Source organism: Mirounga leonina, unplaced genomic scaffold, assembly GCF_011800145.1.
Source record: "Mirounga leonina isolate KUSES-001 unplaced genomic scaffold, KU_Mleo_1.0 Mir_366, whole genome shotgun sequence".
Lineage (NCBI taxonomy): Eukaryota > Metazoa > Chordata > Mammalia > Carnivora > Phocidae > Mirounga > Mirounga leonina.
The window spans coordinates 6749343-6768245 of record NW_023270709.1 but is presented as its reverse complement, the minus strand read 5'-3'; the positions used below and the strand labels follow the sequence as shown (position 1 = coordinate 6768245).

General features: G+C 41.6%; 1 pseudogene; it reads right to left on the bottom strand.

Moving 5' to 3' along the window:
* Nucleotides 1-12346: 12346 nt before the first annotated feature.
* LOC118027269 lies at nucleotides 12347-13042 on the bottom strand (annotated as a pseudogene).
* Nucleotides 13043-18903: the final 5861 nt, after the last annotated feature.

Here is an 18903-nt window from a genome sequence, read left to right as displayed (position 1 = left end):
ATTTCTAGAAGACACAAAACATCAAGATTACTTTTCTTCAGTCCTTTCTGGGCAGAATTTGGTGGCCTCTAACAGTGCCTGGGTCACAGTAAATTTAGTAGCTGTCTTACATGCATGATCGGACCCGGTGGCTCAGAACAGCCACTGACCTTCTCAGTCCTCTGAAAGGAAGTAAACATACCCACAAGCCAGTTTCTTGGCTGACAGGTAACTTGAAGGTGGATCCCAGAAGAGACAAATGCTCATTAGATATAAACATGGGAGCAAGAGAAAAGTAGGTATAATGGTTCATTCTGCCCAAGGGGCTCTATTTCCTACAGTACGAACAGGATTCCATTTCTCTCCCAGTTAATATATTGTTTAATGATTTCCCCAATGCCAGGGAAGCTATGTGCTTCTCAGGTGCTCCTACCTTAGCAAAAAGGTCATGTCACAAAAATCTATTTGGTTGCTGAGGGAAAGACAGCAGGTTATTCCCAAAAAGTCATCTTCCCTTCTCCCATAGAAATAAAATTTTTCAAAAAAACCCAAATTTTTCCAATTAAAAAATGGACAGTGGACTCAAATATACATTTTTTCTAAAGAAGACATACAGATGACCAACAAACACATGAAAAGATGCTCAACATCATTCATCATCAGGGAAATGCAAATCAAAAACACAATGAGATATCACCTCACACCTGTCAGAATGGCTAGAATTAAAAAGACAAGAAACAAGTGTTGGTGAGGATGTGGAGAAAACGAAGTCTCCTGCACTGTTGGCAAGAATACAAACTGGTGCAGCCACTCTGGAGAACAGTATGGAGGTTCCTCAAAAAGTTAAAAACAGAAATACCATACGATCCACTAATTCCACTACTGGGTATTTACTCAAAGAGAGTGAAAACACGACTTTGAAAAGATATATTCACCCCTATGTTTATCGTAGCATTATTTACAATAGCCAAGATATGGAAACTAATCAAGTGTCCACCTATAGATAAATGGGTAAAGAAGACATGGTATATATATATACACAGTGGACTATTACTCAGACATAAGAATAAGATCTTGCCATATGCAACAACATGGATGGACCTAGTGGGTATTACGGTAAGTGACATAAGCCAGAGAAAAACAATACCATATGATTTCACTTATACATGGAATCTAAAAAACAAAACAAACAAAAAGCAGAAACAGACCCATAAATATAGAGAACACACTGATGCTTGTCAGAGGGAAGGGGGGTGGGGGGATGGGCAGAATGGTTGAAGGGGAGTGGGAGATTCAGGCTTCCACTTATGGAATGAATAAGTCAGAATAAAAGAGCCAGCCTCGGAAATATAGTTAATAGTATTGTAATCGTGTTGTATGGTGACAGATGGTAGCTACACTTGTAGTGAGCATTGCATAGCGTCGAGAGATGTTGAATCATGACGTTGCACACCTGAAACTAATGTAACATGGTGTCAAGTATACTTCAAAAAAATGCTCAGAAAAAGAAGAAAGTTTTTTAACCTGGTCACTGTCTGCCCAGGATAAAAGATTATATTCTTCAGCTCCCTTGGCTTTGAGAATGGTCATGGGCTCAATTCCTGGCCAGTGGGACACAGAGGGGGAGTGTTGTGTGCAGTTTGCCTCAGTGGGAGAGAGTGGGTTCTCCCTGTCCCTTTCTTCTTCCCTGCTGAGTGAAATGTCAGTGTGACAGGGAATCGTTTTGGAAATGAGGGTGTGAATCAGTGGTAAGGGAAAGGCTGACAGGGCAAGAAGATTGTCTTAGTCACTCAAGCTGCTACAACAAAACACCATGGAGTGGGCAGCTTAAACAACAGACCTTTCTTTCTCCAATTCCAGAGGCTTGGAAGTTTAAGGTCACCTTCTTACTCACATGACAGAAAGAGCTCTGGTCTCTCTTCCTTTTCTTATAAGGACACTAATCTCATCATGGGGCCCCACCCTAATAACCACATCTAAACCTAATCACCTCCCAGAGGCTCAACCTCCCAATACCATCACATTGGGGTAGGACTTCAGCATAGCAATTTGAAGGGGACACAAAGTTCAGTCCATAACAAAATCCTCACAAGCAAGGCCCCACCTTGGGCTTCTACACGAGAGAGACGTGTGTTAAGCCACTTTTGGGGCCTCTTTCACATTTGAACAAATTTATGATATAATAAATACAGTACTTTCAGTTTTTTCTTACTAATATCACATGTTTTCTCCTGTCATTGTTACGTTATATGGGTTAAAGACCCACTCCGTGAGGGCCTATGCAGATTCTCACCGTACAGTCGTATATGCTGCAGGTGGCAGAATTTACATATGACTCGCCACATGTGACTGACCAGAAGCCACTGTGGTTGGAGCATTGACTGGTTCACTGAGCAACTTCACTGAGTTGCAGACTGTGCAGAGCCCTGGGGGAGGGCACTGGGCACCCTTCCATCCAGTGGACCATGACAAAACACTCCTTTGATTCAGAAGTCTTTTATTTTTGTCGCTGGAAGGGAGGGACGGTGGAAGGGTGACATGGACCGAGGGAAAGGGGGCCATCTTCGTTCATTGGGGCTGCCCTCACAAACTACCACAAAATGGGGGCGGGGAGGGGCTTAAACAACAGAAATTTCTTGCCTCACAGTTCTAGAGGCCAGAAGTCTGAAATCCAGGTGTCAGCAAGGCCATGCTCCCTTGGAAGGTGCTGGGAAGGGTCTGTTCCGGGTCTCTCTCCAAGCTTCCGGTGGTTCCTTGGCTCATGGCAGTGTAACTCCAGCCTTCACAGGGTGCCCTTCCTGTGTGGAGAATGTGCCCACATTCTGCATGTCTCTGTGTCCACATTTCCTTTTATAAGGACACCAGTTGTATAGGGTTAGGGCCCCCCAGATGACCTCATCTTAACCCAATACTTTGGCAACAACCCTACTTCCAAATAAGGTCACATCCTGCAGTACTGGGGGTTAGGAATACAACATATGGATTTTAGGGGGACACAGTTCAGCCCATCGCAAGGGATATGAGCTGAAAGAATATCTTGGCCAAATTATTCCATCCCACCAGCATCTGGAGAGGGGAACCAAAGTATATCAGAGAGCTCCACAGAAAACCCAGCCTGGTGCGTGGCATGCTGAGAGGGGGTGAGGAGGCATTTCCCCACTGGCTCTGCAGTGAAGTGTTGATCTCGCTGGATGCTCTCCCCATAGCAGCACAGTCCACAACGGCCAGGGTTGCAGGGTATTAAGTGGAGACCCAGGACCCCAAAGCCAGTGGTCCTAGCTCCTCGTCTGGACCTCTGTCCCTGAGTCTCAGCTGCCCTTCTATCCTGCCTGGGAGCCATGGATAAAAACAACTACCTGCTCTGTCTGGAAACCAACACCAGAGGCTGGTGATGTATTTTAGGAAATATATTTTATCCTTTCTCGATGATAAAAATAATGCATGCTCATTATAGCTCACTTGGAAATGACACAGAAGTTGAAAGCCCATAGGAAAATCACCCCTAATTCTAAGACCCAGACAACCCGTTAAATTTTGATTTCTATTTCATCCATTGTTTTTTTTTTTTCCTTTTTCTATGCGTATTTCACAGAATCTGGACCAAGATCTCTATTTCACTCTATGCTCTGATTTTTTACATAACATAATGTGAAATTTCCTGTTATTACAAATTATGCTTAAATATTCTTTCAACAGCTGAGGAATATTGAGGGTGGCCAAATAATAATACAGAGAAGCTGATATTTTCTGCACTCTAGACACTGTTTCAAGCAATTTATATACATTTTCCCGTTTAATCCTGACAACAGGATCCCAACAAAGTAGGAATTATTTTCATGATACAAACTGACAAAAAAATATTGAGGCTCAGAGTTTTAGTAATGTGTCTAACATCACACAATTATTAAATAGCCAGTGGGAGATTTATAGACAAGTTTGTTTACGTCTACTTTCCTTGTTTCTGATTACTGCTTAATTTCTCTATTCTTGGATATGGGGCTTGCTTCCACATTTTTACTGTTGTAAATACTGCGATATACATCTTTGGACAGATCATTTTTCCCCTGGATAAATTCACAGAGCTGGAATTACTAGAACTAAGATTTGAACATTCAAAAAAAACCCCACATTTTTTGTTACATTATCGCCAATTTGCTTTCCAAGAAGGTTATGCCAACTTGCATTCCCTGGAGTACTGTTCTTGTTTCTTTATGCCAAGCACTGGACAGTCAGACTCGCTAAGCATCCCTGCTATTTATCATAGCTGAAAATAGATTGGGTTTGCTTTTTATTTGCATTTTTTTGGTTATTAGGTTACACGGTTTTTCATATGTTTGAAGCCATTTATATTTTCTACTAATAATCCGGGCCCATTTATCTGTTAAAGCTTTAGTATTCTGATGAGCCATGTGCAACTGACATTTTTTGTAGGTCAAAAACTTGTTGACTATCAGCTCAAATGTTTTTTTTTTTTCAAATGCATTAAGAATATTAATCTTTAGATATATTGGCTATAAATATTTTTGTTGATGTTTTGATATAGATGTTTTTATTTCCAAAAGGAGCATCCAATAATCTGGAAAGTATTTGAGTCATGAAAATAGCATGCTAATGGTTCCATGGACTAATTTTTTTTGCTTTCGCATTTTATTTGTCCCTTCTGCACTTCCTTCTCTTCCCCCACCCTCTCAAGTCTGAGTCCAGAATGTTGTACCTATATGAGGTAGATCGCGGCTTGGCATCAACTTTGGAGCTAGAATAGGAAATGTCATTGAAAGAATTACAGGTGCCAGTAAAACAAGAAAAAATAACGCATCTTCCCTATGGGAGATGACCTCTTAAAGTAAAAAAAAAAAAAAAAAAAAAAAAGAACTGTGGCCTGAAAACATTTGGAGGCACCACTTTGACTGCAGAAGCTTAGAGGCTCTTTAAAGAAAGAGTGATCATGGCACACGTGGGGGGATACACCTTGCATGCCTGGCTACTCGGAATGGGCTGCGTCTCATTCTTAGCCAAATGCAGAGAAAGCCAGACCATCTGGCTCTGCAACGATTTCATGTCTTCTCTTTCTCTGTAGGTAGACGGAGACCCATTTGAAAGAAAACCTTCGTGGCTGCAGATTGCACATACATTTAACATCTCAAAGGAAAAGGGAACGGTTCAAGTCGCTTGTCATATCTAAGCGGGTGGTATGGTAAGAGAGAGAGAAACACCGCTTCAACAGCCAGGAGTATTTCAAAGGTTACTGATAAGCATTTGCCTTTCAACATCTCACGCTCAAGACCCTCGTTTGTAGAAAGTTTCTGTTTGCTTGTGTTCATGAGGGGAGAGGGGTAGGGTTGTATCCCAATTTGCTGCCTTGAGCCTCTGGTTTAAATGATTTCCATCAACTCTCCCTTGGCCTTCAGTACTTTTTCATGTGAAGTACCGATGCTCTGCCCCAAAGATGGGAAGCAAATCTTGGCTCCTCCTGTGTCCAAGCCTTTCATCAACCCGATGTATCTTGCTGCCTGCCTAAAGTGTAAATGAGATTACATTTTGTATTTACAGCACGGCTCCTGGGAGGGCAACTGAAGATATTACACATGGGGTGTTTGAAAAAACAATAAATCATTCTCCATGGGTAAGGAGGACATTCCTGACCCGCCCGCCAAGAGGATGAGCTCACAGTTGGTTTTCCCAGGAGAGATCACCACTCCCGTCACCTGGTTGCCATTTGTCGTGTGCCCGGCCAGGTTGGGGGTGCAGCTAAGTGAAGAGAACAAAGTTTGCCTCCGTGCAAAGCTAACTGACCCATTCACAAACCCCACCAATCAAACCCGCCATATCAGTCTTCCTGGCACGAGCCACAGACCCACACAACAAACTGTTCCAAGTCATGTAGGAGCCAATCCGTCAGCACACAGGGCTCTGCACCCAGAGCAGACTTCTCAGCAGATCTCCCATTGCACGGGCTGGAGTCTGTGCTCAGAGCTCAGCCAGCGGCCACCACCTTGCACCCTGGGCCTTGCCTTGTTGAAGATGGCTTACACACGCATCCCAGATGTTCCCTGTAACCGAGAGGTCTAGAAACGGCCGCGTAAAAACACATAGGCTTTCTAAGGGCCGGACTGGAATGTAACCAAATGGTCCCGGATTATTGTCTCATTACTGGGCAGTTGAAGACCCAACCCTGTTTCCTCCTCTCTGAGCTCTTGGGCCTTGCTTCCCTAATGGGGCATGATTCTAACAGCTGCAGTTGTAGTGAGTGTTTCTTGTAAATACTTTGAATATAATGCTCATACTACCACAAGAACTTTAACACTTTTAAAAAAGAGAGCAAGAAGAAGACAAAGAGAAGGAAGCTGATGATAGCTGGTAATGAATATGTGGGAAATTGAATCATATTTTCGGAATGATAATATTGTCTCCTCTTTGCTTTCCAGCAAAATTTATATATATGTGCCCACCCCCACCCGTCCCCCACCACCAGGGCGAAAAGCTCTTCCTTGGAAGAATATCAAGAGTGACAACGAGGTGAATCTATGCAGCTGTGGTGTAAATCTTTCCTGAAATCAACTGCACGGATGCTTTTGTCCTCCCTCTGGGTCCGGGACTGAATAATGCAGGCTGTGTAATGTCTCCCTGACTGGCTCCCTGCCTTCTACTCCCTCTCGGTCCAAACCTGTCCTGCAAGCTGTCATTGCTCGGGTCTTCCTGGGGCCTAACCAGCAATAAGCCCTCTCCTTGGAGAAGAACATGTGATGGCTTCAACCTCCACAATGTGAAATGCGCTGGGCATGAAGAGCAGTTGCTTCTCCTTGGCTTTCGATACCCTCCCCGTTCTGCCCCAGTCCTACTTTCCAAAGCCCCCCTCACTCCACCAGTGTACCCTGCCCACCCCTCCCCCCCACCGCTCTTCCTGTTTCCCAGACTGTCTGCAACCTCCTGCTGTGAGCTTCCCTGTGATCTGATCCTCTTCTTCCCAGCCCTCCTCATCATCCTTCAGTGAGTCTTCCTCACTGGATACCTGCAATATCTGGCAGATAGGTGCTTCGAGAATGTCCACTTACTGAAGTGATTGTTTTAGCAGCCCAGTCTTTTGGCATTTCATTTTGCTGTTTGCTCAACACAGCAGGTCAGTTTTAGGCCAAGCCTAGGCCACCTTTATTTTCTCTACCTGGGATGCCCCACAATCCACATTCTGTTTACCCTTCCTACTGGGCTCATTCTCCTCTCCAAGGCTACCCTTCATCCCTAGCCCATCAGATCCATTGGTAGCTTTCCCACTTCCAAATTCCTGGGGTGCTCACTGCTCCAGGGACCCAGGCCTTAATCACACACTTTCCTGCAGGGAGACTTGAAATTTCTCAGCGTTTGTGCCTGGAGTCCCTTATTAAATCTGTATCCAACTCCCCCAATTTCTCAGGGTCCTGAGCAGACCTGAGCACAGACCAGCTGCTCAGTACCTGTCTGCCTGACTGATGGCAACTGGGCAACTTCCCTGCCTCTCTCCAATTCCCCACACCCTATCCATCATTCAGAGTTCTGCTCAAGCCCAGCTTCCTCCACAGTGTCTTTGTGGATGACACCCCACAGTGATCCACAGCTGGCTCATGGGCTGGAGCCACACCTTCTGCATCTGGTGCACCTTTGGGATGACATGGTTCGAGCACCAATCCCAGCGTGTATGCACATTCCATTACTTGTGAACTTTGTTTGTGCCCTGCTGTGTCCTGGCTGTCTGGATCCCAGGTGCACTCCCAGGGGAACACGCACCCTACACTGGAGCCCCTCTTGAGTTGTTGACATTTCTTTCATGCACCTGGACACACCAGAACACACAAGCCCAAAACGTGTGACTGGGTGCCTACTGCCCTCTCAAGGCGACCTTCTGCCAGGCTTGTGCACCTTCTGTGTGAGTCACAACTTCTGGTCCTGGAGTTAGATGCACATATTTCTCAGTGTGGAAGGCAGACTATAGAGCTCTTTGAGACCAGGTCATCCACCACCAGGAGACTGAGCATTTTCCAGAGCACAGAGAGATGCACTTATTTCAAAGAAGGCTCACTGTGCCTGGCACATAGTAGAAACTCAGCACACTTTGAAATAGAATAAGAACAACCGTGATCCTTAATGGCAAGTGTCCTACTCCAGGGTCTTCAAACGTTGGCTTCTACACCTTGTGAAAGAATTTTGAAAATCTATGTGCTCATCCATGCATTTTTAAATTGACACCTAAAATTTTTCACACGTTTTTAAAATAAGTTTTATTGGGGCGCCTGGGTGGCTCAGTTGGTTAAGCAACTGCTTCTGGCTCAGGTCATGATCCTGGAGTCCCTGGATCGAGTCCCGCATCGGGCTCCCTGCTTGGCAGGGAGTCTGCTTCTCCCTCTGACCCTCCCCCCTCTCATGTGCTCTCTCTCATTCTCTCTCTCTCAAATAAATAAATAAAATCTTTAAAAAAATAAGTTTTATTAATAGGAGATAGGAAATGTTAACTATTTTATATGTTGAAATAAAACAAGGATTGACTATAATTTGAATAAATATTTTATATTATTGAATAAAATAAATTTTCATTACTTTACTGAATAAAGCATGCTATATCTGAAAGATAGCAGGTGAAATATTTGTTTGTGTGTTTGATTTATCGTATTTTGGAAAATCCAATAGTCCTACAAAAATTACATTTTAAAGGACCAACATCGCAAACTTGTGCTACTTTGGATATTCTGAATTATGAGCCCCCATGGGCCAACATGCCCTTCTTGCAGAAATATGTATAAGACAGGGAAGGACACAAAGCCTTATGAGCTTAAGGGACTTGGTTTATCATTAATTTTAATTTATCCCATTGTTTCAGGTGCCCTCCTGCAGCAAAGAACCAAAACAAGAGTTGGGATGGGCAAGGGATATATCTTTCTTTTGTAGAGTGAGGAAGGTATATTCTCAGCATAGGCTCATTTCAAGCAGACCCATATTAGCAAAGAATACCTGTGGGCATTGATGCCTTTATACGTATCCTTGTCTGAGTATCATTTGGAAACTGTTCAAATTTTCCAGAAAGTGTGTACCTCGGTTGGAGGAATACTGGCCCACTGTACTGGCTTAGCAATAAGAGAGCTGGAGTAGAGTGATGAGCAATTACTGGTCCAGGCCGGGGAGCTCATGCCTCCCCTTTGGCTCCACGGAGTGGACAGCCTTCATCTTCACTGTGAGGCAGGTTAATCTGGCTTGCCAGAGGCAGCCAGGACAAAATTGAGAAAATGGTTAGATGTTACATTATCAAACATAAGAAAAAAAAACAGAGACTGAAAGGTAGCTAAACCAAAGATGCCCAATAGAACACACCAACTCTCAGAGGAGTAAGGGCAGAGAGTGGTAGGCAGGTAGAACAGATGCAAAGGGGAGGGAGGGAACAAAAGGCAGGCAGAGGAGCTGGGACTGATTTGTGGCGAGTCAGGACCAATTCAAGTGCACTGTGATTCTTTTTGCCAGTCCTCCACTGGGAAACCCAGAACTCAGGATCCTGGCTCCCCAATTTGCAGCTTTGTCTTACAGAAGGAAAACTGTTTAAACTTTGTTGTATGAAGTGCTATAAATAGAATCTGGCTTCAACATCTTTGGGCCTCTGGCACCTCCTGAGGCTCTCCAGGCTCATGTTCTAGTCCCTGTGTCTTATTTTTCTTAGACAAACCAGACCCTGCCAGGCTTTTGCACCTAAGCCGTCCCATTCACCTAGAATGCCCTGCCTATTAATTCATAAATTATTGCTTCTGAGCCTTCTTTCTCTAGCATATTCATCCCACCTTACCCCTTAGAGCAGAATTTCTCAAAGTGGGATCCACTACTGTGTCAGCATTATCAGGATTTTTTTTTTTTTTTTTTTTGTGGGAAAAAAGAGAATAGATTGCTAGGCAAATCTGGAGATCTAGATTTCAAGTCTATAATATTGGAACCCCTGTGACAATACATAGGAACTTGCACTTTTATAAGCTGCCCAGGTGCTCTTATGTGCTCTAAAGCTTGGAATCCATCACTGCTGTGATCTGAATGTTAGTGTCCTCCAAATTCATATCTTGAAATCCTAATCCCCAAGGTGATAATATTTGGAAGTGAGGCCTTTGGGAGGTGACTGGATCATGAGGATGGAGTCCTTATAAAAGAGTGCCCTTATAAAAGAGACACCCAGAGATCCCTTGCACTTTCTTCCATGGGGAGACACAGGGAGAAGACAGCCATCTATGAACCAGGAAGCAGGTGCTCACCAGACCAAATCTGCTGGCACCTTGATCTTGGACTTTCAGCCTTCCAAGCTGAGAAATAAGTTTTGGTTGTTTACAAGCCACCCAGTCTGTGGTTTTCTTTAATGCAACCCCAGTGGACTAAGAGAAGTGGTGTGCTATCAGGGACTTTCTCAGTGTTCCTGGGCTTCCTTCACACGTCTACTGTAGCATTCCCCCATCCCATTGCAATTTCTTTGTGTACTTGCTTGTTCCCACTAGTCTCTGAATTCTCAAGAAGAGAAATGCCCTTCATCTTTGTTAACTCTACACCAAGCACAGTGCCTGGTACACAGTGGTACTTAATCATTTTTTTTTCTTCCCTTCCTTCCCTTCCTTCCTTCCCTTCCTTTCCATCCCTTCCTTCCCTTCTTTTTCTTTCTTTCTTTCTTTCTTTCTTTCTTTCTTTCTTTCTTTCTTTCTTTCTTTCTTTCTTCCTTCCTTCCTTCCTTCCTTCCTTTCTTTCTTTCTCTTTCTTTTGCTTTCTTTTTCTTTTTCCAAAACAGCTTTTTATTAAATAGTAAAGCACAATTGCAACACAATTTTAAGTGTTTGTAAATTAGGTCACAAAAGGGTGCAAAATGTTTGCAGTATAGCTATTATATTCATACAGCTAAAGTCATTCATCAAATCTTACACCAATACAAACATAAGATTGTTCCATGAATAAAAGTAGCTCAAATCTAATAACCAAAATGATATTAGTGACTCTCTTATCCTATTTAACATTTTAACATTACTTCTGACACTAAATTTCTTACCAAATGGAATCTACAAACTAAATTTTTGGAAACTGTCGAAGAGTGATTAAACACTACAAACCAAGTAGTTAGGTTAACAGAAAATTCTGGGAGAAATGGTGACAGAAAATACTGAGAAAGTATCAGCTAGTATGCATGCATTTTATTCATGATTTTGATACTAATACACTCTAAAGGGATTTTGCACAAGTTGATCTGCTGGGTACTACAAATAAACCTTGAGACTAAACTCTTTGTAACTATTCTCTTCTAGATGTGGTTGACAAAAGATTAGTCACATTTAATCTACTCTCATATATATATTCCCTAAAAGATCTAGTCTGTGCCAGAGATCATGCAAATCTGGAATAAAAACATTTGGAGTTGGTTACTACTGTATGCCAAGTACTTTTCCTATCCTATTTCCATTTTTCTCAAAATTTCCTATTACAAATATATAACCAGAGCTCATTTTTTAGATACCAAGTGGGTTATTTTGTGCAAAAGGAAGTTTTTGTCAACAAACTGTCCCAGTTTGGCAATTCAGTGGCAAAGAAAAGTCTTCATATGTAAAGCCTCTGTTTTCAATTGAGTAAAGAGAAACCAAAAATCCTATCTTAATACTAAGGCAAGCCCTAACTGTGAAAGTATCTTATTTTGGTTAAGTTTCAACAATTCTAGCTGAGGTTACTCTCACAGATGATTATTATTAAAATTACTTTTACAAATGTGAAACTTATTTTTTCCTTAGGGGAAAGGAAATGAGAAGAAAGAAGCAAATGGAAAAGGGGCATCAGCATGGTGGGCAGGGTATATACAGCTGTATATTCAGTACATGATAGGTCACTTTTTACAACATGATGGTTATTTTCTTGTATCTCTTACTGTGCCTATAATAAAAGAAAGTGTTAAATCTATAAATCAAAGCAAATTTGATAAATCATTCACTTTCAAGTTTCATAAATATACGCATTCTTTTTTTTTTTAAGATTTTGTTTATTTGTCAGAGAGAGAGAGAGAGCACAAGCAGGGGGAGCAGCAGGCAGAGGGAGACTCAGGCTCCCTGCTGAGCAAGGAGCCCGATGTGGGGCTCAATCCCAGGACCCTTTGATCATGACCTGAGCCGAAGGCAGACGCTTAACTGACTGAGCCACCCAGGCGCCCCAATATATGCATTTCTAATTATAAAGTCTCTACAAGACATTTGCATGTTTACATAGACTAACATATATCACACAAACTTATGGACATCTTCTATTATGCTCTTAATTTTGCCTAGATCTGACATTATCTTTACAAATATTCAATTAAGCTACAAACAAAAGTACTGTAAGTTTTTGAATCTATCCAAGTTTTAAAGAAAAAAAAGATCAGCAGCAATCCCATAAAACAGAAGGGATATCAATCCCTTACTTTCTTTGGCTTTTTGTGTCAGTTGTTTGAAAAACACTAGAAGCTGACATGAGGTTTTCTATGTATTGTCCAGGAACTCGGTTTTCTGATTTTAGCTTCAGATTTTCTTCCTTAACTGCATCTACTCTTGCCGACAGATCTTCAAGTGTGTGTTGAAGTTTCAACACTTGATTAATAAGTTGTGTTTTTTTCCTCCAGTTCCACCTGATTTTCAGCATCAACTGTATCCATGATGGCATTCATCTCCAGTAACAAATTTTGGGCATTGGATACAAAATCCTTGATGAATGGTCCGCCATTGGAGGTGCTGAGAGTGGGAGGGATCTAATCATTGTTCTTCAGTGGTCAGGATGTCCCTAATGAAGGGTACAACAGATAGAAGAGAAATGTCCTCAGTGTTCCTCTTGGATATCAGTGAGCATAATGCTCTCAGATTTGAAGACAACCACTTGCTGGTTTTAGGATTAAGCTAACTGGCTCTGCAAGAGGCAAAGAGTGGACCCAGGCAGAAAGTGGTGGCAGAACATCTTGCAGCATTGGTCCAGCCTTAGTCTAGGGACTTCTGCCAACTGGCCAGGATTGTCAGGGACAGTGATAATGTCTGCTATGGTAGCAGTGTGTGTGAGGGGGGGTCGGGACTGCCTCTCAGAGCACAATCATCACAGTAAAACTAAGTATTCATGCAGTCTAGACTGACTGGCCTCCAAGACTTTTCCATAATGTGCACAGTTTATTGGATTCTTTGTGGGGCAGTGACAATAATAAAGGACCTAACATTCATTTCCCCTTTCTTCCTCAGTATCTGAATTTTTGGAAAGCAACATGGTACCCAGCTGAAAAATTGCATTTCCCAGTCTCCCTTGTGGATAGGAGTGGTTAATGAGATTTAAGCAGAAGTCACTGTGTCTGCCCTCTGCTCTTCCTTCTTGCAGCCAGGAACACGGATTGCAGCTGTAACAGCCATTCTGTAGCAATGGATGGTTGCCATGAGTGGGGAGCATAAAGCTAGAAACAGTCAGTGTCACTGGTGACATCACAGAACCAGCATTTTAGCCATGGATTGCTGACCTTTAGACTACTTTTATGTGGGAAACAAGACAAACAAGCACACAAAATCCTATATAATTTAAGCCACTGATACATAGGTTTTGGTATAATCCCGACATTTACATTGCTGGCATCATTTGTCTTGTGAGCTGATTGTCCAGTATGGATTTCCTGTTTGCTGTTCACTGACCTCTTAGAGAGGCAAGACTCACCTTCCACTATTGCTGCTCCCAGTTCCACGGGGTCATTGAGGCTTTCTGCCCAAGACTATTCAATCTTTTAAGTTACCTGAAAGCCAGCAGCTGGGCTCACTAGCCACTTGCGACATCAACCAGATGGGTCTTCAAACTCTTTGCTGAGCCCACTGTGCCTGGGGAACTCTGGAGGATGCTTCCATGGACTCTTTAATTTGGACCCAGAGGAACCACACAGCTGGGAACCTATTACTCCTGAGATTTTCTTTCTCAAAGACAGTTGCTTTTGAGTCTTAACTGTATATGTTTAAATCTTCCAATTTGCAGTAGACACAAGATTTCCTGATTAGTGAATACCAAGCTTATAAAGGAAAAATACTAGGAAAACCTCATGATACTCCCAGAGAAAAAAGAAACATGTACAGAATAATGTATAATGTATAAATTAGGGGGGGTAGGTATTTCTAGGTATTTCTAGGTATAAAAGACTTCAAGTCTTCCAGTATGAAGGAGATTTTGCAGTCAACAAATCCAGAGATCACCATTAGGAAGATCTAGATAAAGCTGTAACCATCATTCCAGTGCCAATGAAACAAAGGGACATCTTAAGTCTGTCCAGAATATTGTGTGTAAACCAAATCTAACCAGGGGAAGACCAAATAATCTGCATGCAATGACCAAAATGGTAGAAAAAGAGGTCTGAGAAAGTGCACTAACAGGGGCTTTGAGAGTCAAAGAGAACTGGGTTCAAATTTCTTCTTTTCTTCATTAGAAATGAAGGCACAGGTGGCTATCTTGGCAGGGTTGCTGAGGATGAAATAAGAAGCTGTGAGTAAAAGGGCCTGGCCATCAAAAACACAGCATAGAAGCATGGGAGACATGAACACAGTGGTGATCAGTATGGGCTTTACCATCCTAGAGGGGATGGTCTGAATCTAGCCTCCTTTACTTACTTCTCTGTGACCTTGGACAATTCAGCTAACCTTTTTAGGTCTCAATTTTCCGATTTGGAAAATAGGGATAATAAACTACCTTATTGATAATGTTGTTGTGGGAATTATATAACATGATGCATGTCATACAAGCACTTAGCAAAATGCCAAAAACAGAACAGTATTTCAATAAATAATGCTGCTGAGGGGCAGCTTCTTCTTCCTCTCCCTCCCTCTTGTATTTCCCAGTCCCTTAAACTTAGGTGGGCCCATATGACCCATTACGGCCCATGAGTAGTCAGCAGAAGTGATGTGTACTGTTTTAGGTCAGAGCATGAAGAGTAAGCACTTCTCTGTGTGCTTTCTTCTCTAGCCATGGCAAATCTTGGAGTCACATGTTTGAGATGTTGGAACCTCCATTAACTTGAGTTCCTGAGTGGCTATTTGGACCCACATTGGCTGTGTTCGGCTACTGGATTTTGAGATTGACTTGTTACAACAGCATAACCTAGCTTATCCTCACTGATATAAATACTTATAAGTGCTGTTGATACGAGTTACACAAAAAAGTACTTCAAGGTCAAATCAGCTTAGGAAGTTCTGGGTTACAAAACAGGTGGGGTTTTTTTTTCTGGACTTAGTAGGCCTTTTAAATGTTAACCTCCCTTGTGAAGCTCTAAGGTTTTCCACAATAATTTGACAAAAGTTTATTATTATTTTTTTGAAGGAAGCATGTTTCACAACTCTAGTGTTCCATAAAACACACTTTGGAAAAGTGTGTTTGGTTAATCGACTGTTTCCTACTGAGACCCTATCCTTGTTTCTCTACCCCCACTGAATTCGAGCAACGTAGTCCTTCAGTTCCCTACTTAACCCATTTCTACATTCCATGGCTTCCCATCACTCTTCATCCTTCTTCCTCCCTCTGATTTCCAAATTGCTGAGCCCTGCTGGAAAAAGTTAAGGGGTGAAAACTGATTGAACCTCCAACGCTGTTGCTATGCACTGTTGAGCTTCCAGAATCTGTCATCTTTTATTTCATTTTCAGTCAATCCCCTACAAACCCCCCACCACAGTTTTTCTTATGCTCACTTTGCTCATACCTCACTTTGCACTTACCCTCATGCCCCTCCTTTCAGCAGAAAACCTCATTGCCTACTTCATGGAAAAGATCAGAGTCATCCAATGTGAACTCTCAATGCATTCTTTCCTCTTCCTATTTTATGTAGATCATTACCGTTCTGTCTTATTTAAAAGAAAAATTTGTTTTCTGTTTTAGATACTTCCCAAACCCCAACCAAGCTATTTTTTTTTCTCTTCCCGGTTTCTGTTAGGCAGCATTTAAGCTTTTAGTAAATGAACACAGTAACCACCAAGGAGTCACCAAAGCTTCTCAAAAGCCCCCGTTCCTCAAATTTAGTGTTTCTCACCGTGTGCTCTCCCCTTGGCCTGTTCACGTGCTCTTGTGACCTTGATGTAACTCTGCAGGTAAGTTATGAATCTAGGTTTTCTTCTTTCTTGTTCTTAAAGACTCAGATTTTCATCTGCCAACTGGGCACCTCCATATGAATGTCTCAGGTATCTCACCATTCAAACAAAACACATTATCTTTCCTCTGTCACGTACTCCTCCTCCTCTGCTTCTCCTGGAGTTGGCCTCCCAGGAAACCAGCTCAAAATCTCACAGATATCTCTGCTTTTTCCTTTTCTTAACTCCCTTTGCTGTGTTGATAAAAGACCTCTCTTTCCTTTTCCACATCTGTTGCTTTAGTCCTCATTCCTCTGATATGGGCCAATGAAATAGTTCCTCAACTGGTATTCCCAATTCCCCACCCACAATCTACCTCTTAACTGGTGCCAAAGAGGAATTTTTTTTTAAGATTTTATTTATTTATTTATTTGTCAGAGAGAGAGAGAGAGCACAAGAAGGCGGAGTGGCAGGCAGAGAGAGAGAAGCAGGCTCCTCGCTAAGCAAGGAGCCCAATGTGGGACTCAATCCCAAGACCCTGGGATCATGACCTGGGCCAAAGGCAGATGCTTAATTGACTGAGCCACCCAGGTATCCCAAAGAGGAATTTGACAGAATTTAACACCCACTCATGATTCAAAAATAATAAACAAACAAACTTCTGGTAACCTAGAAATAGAAAGACAACTACAGTGATAAAGATTGTTGGTCTCAAACTGGCAGCCAGCACTATACTTATACGTGAAACATTGGGGCATGCTCATTAAGGCCATGAACAAGACAGAGATGCTTGCCATTATAATTAACCAGCATCATAAGAAAAAAGAGACATAACTATAGTAAAGAATGAAGCAAAATTATCTTACAGTATTTATTGATTTTTTTGAGCCAATGGATGAAAAATTGAATGACATGGGAAAGTGTTTATGATACATTGTTAAGTGAAAAAATAGCGGCTAAAAAAAGAATATAAAGAGCATGGTGCTAATTTTGTGGGGAAAATAAATGGATACTTACTGAGTGAATGGGGAAAAATTTCATGACGAAGAGAATTATTTTGCAAAACACTTCTACACTATAATCTTAATATTATTATATGTTTTTCCCAAAATAGATCTTCAAATCAAATTTTATTTTGTTTTTGTGTTTATCTCATATGTTCTATAAAGAAATAGATTCTTTTGAAATCAGCAAAATGTTCTATATATAAAAAAAATGAGCCTCTAATTCTTAGATTCTAGTCTAGATACCAGGTGAACTTTAACATCTTACCATATTCTTTGTGACTGTCTAAAGATTAGCTACTCATCACCCCTTTGCACAAGTTCTAATCCTCCCTCTTAAATATAAAATGCCTTAGTCTGTCCTAGATACAAAAAACATTCCTTTCTGTCTAAGAACTCCCAGGCATAAGATACCCACAGGGAGACTTTTCTATTTAGAAGTGATTTGTTGATTGGTTTCTCTGTTCTTTGAAATTTGATGAGTAAATCATAGACCATAGACCAGGAATTTGCCATTTCAGTGGATAAAGAGAGGAGAGCATTGTTGTCTTGTTTGAAGCAAGGGAATTTACACAAAACCTTGAGCCACAAAGAATATTGTTCAACCCTGCTTCTGTTAGAAGTCAGGAAGAACTCTTTGATGCTTATGACCATAAACTGCCACACAAGAGCCCAGCCTGATTAAAAACTAACAAATTCATCTGATTCGGGAAATTTAGCTGTGCTTCCCAATGATGTAATCCTCCTGGGCCTATTACTTTATTTTCTGGATCCTCTTGTCCTCAACTTGGTCCTAGTTTTTAAAATTTCTGATCTCCTTACTGTGAATTCTGTTACCAGTTCCCAATGTTGGCCCTCAGACCATGCAACTGGCAAGGTCTCTGGGGTCCATCTCTGTCCCACTAGTGAGGTTGGGCATGACATTGCATGCCAGCTGAACATTCAGTTAATAAATCAGGTCAGGTGGTAAGCAATGATAGGTGCTAACACCACAAACCATAGGGTAGGCTTTCGAGTATATTCTTGCTTGGGGTTTACCGAGTTTCTTGGAACTATGAGTTTATAATTTCATCAAATTTAGAAAATGTTCAGCCTTTTTATCTTCAAATATTTTTTTCTCTTTCTCTCCTTCTGGGATCCAGTTATGCATTTAGATAACTTGTTATTGCCCCACAGGTCTCCGAACTGTTAATTTTATTCACTCTTTTTTTTTTTTCCTGTCTGTACTTTATTTGTGGTAGCTCCTATTTCTTCAAGTTCGTTCATCTCTTCTTCTGCAGTGTCTAATCTGCTGTCAAGCACATCTAGTGATGTTTTTTCCACCTGTTTCCACATGTTATGCTTTTCAGCTTTAGAGTTTCCTTTGGTTCTTTTTTTTTTTTTTTAATATCTTCCACTTTTCTATACCTTATGTTCATGGTTCATTTTATTTAATTTTTTAATTTTTTAATTTTTTTAAAGATTTTATTTATTTATTTGAGACAGAGAGCACATGAGAGGGGGGAGGGTCAGAGGCAGAAGCAGGCTCCCTGCCGAGCAGGGAGCCCGATGCGGAACTCGATTCAGGGACTCCAGGATCATGACCTGAGCCGAAGGCAGTCGCTTAACCAACCAACTGAGCCACCCAGGCGCCCATGTTCATGGTTCATTTTAAACCCTGAGCATATTTATAATAGCTGTTGTCATTTCTGGTTCTGTTTCCATTGATTGATTTTGCTTTCTAGGTTGTGGATCTGTGGGTCTCATTTACTATTTCTTCAACTTCTGGTAATTTTTTATTGGATGCTGACCACTGTGTTATTGGGGTATTTTTTGTGTGGATTTTGTTGTCTTCTTATCAATAGTATTGGGCTTTGTTTTGT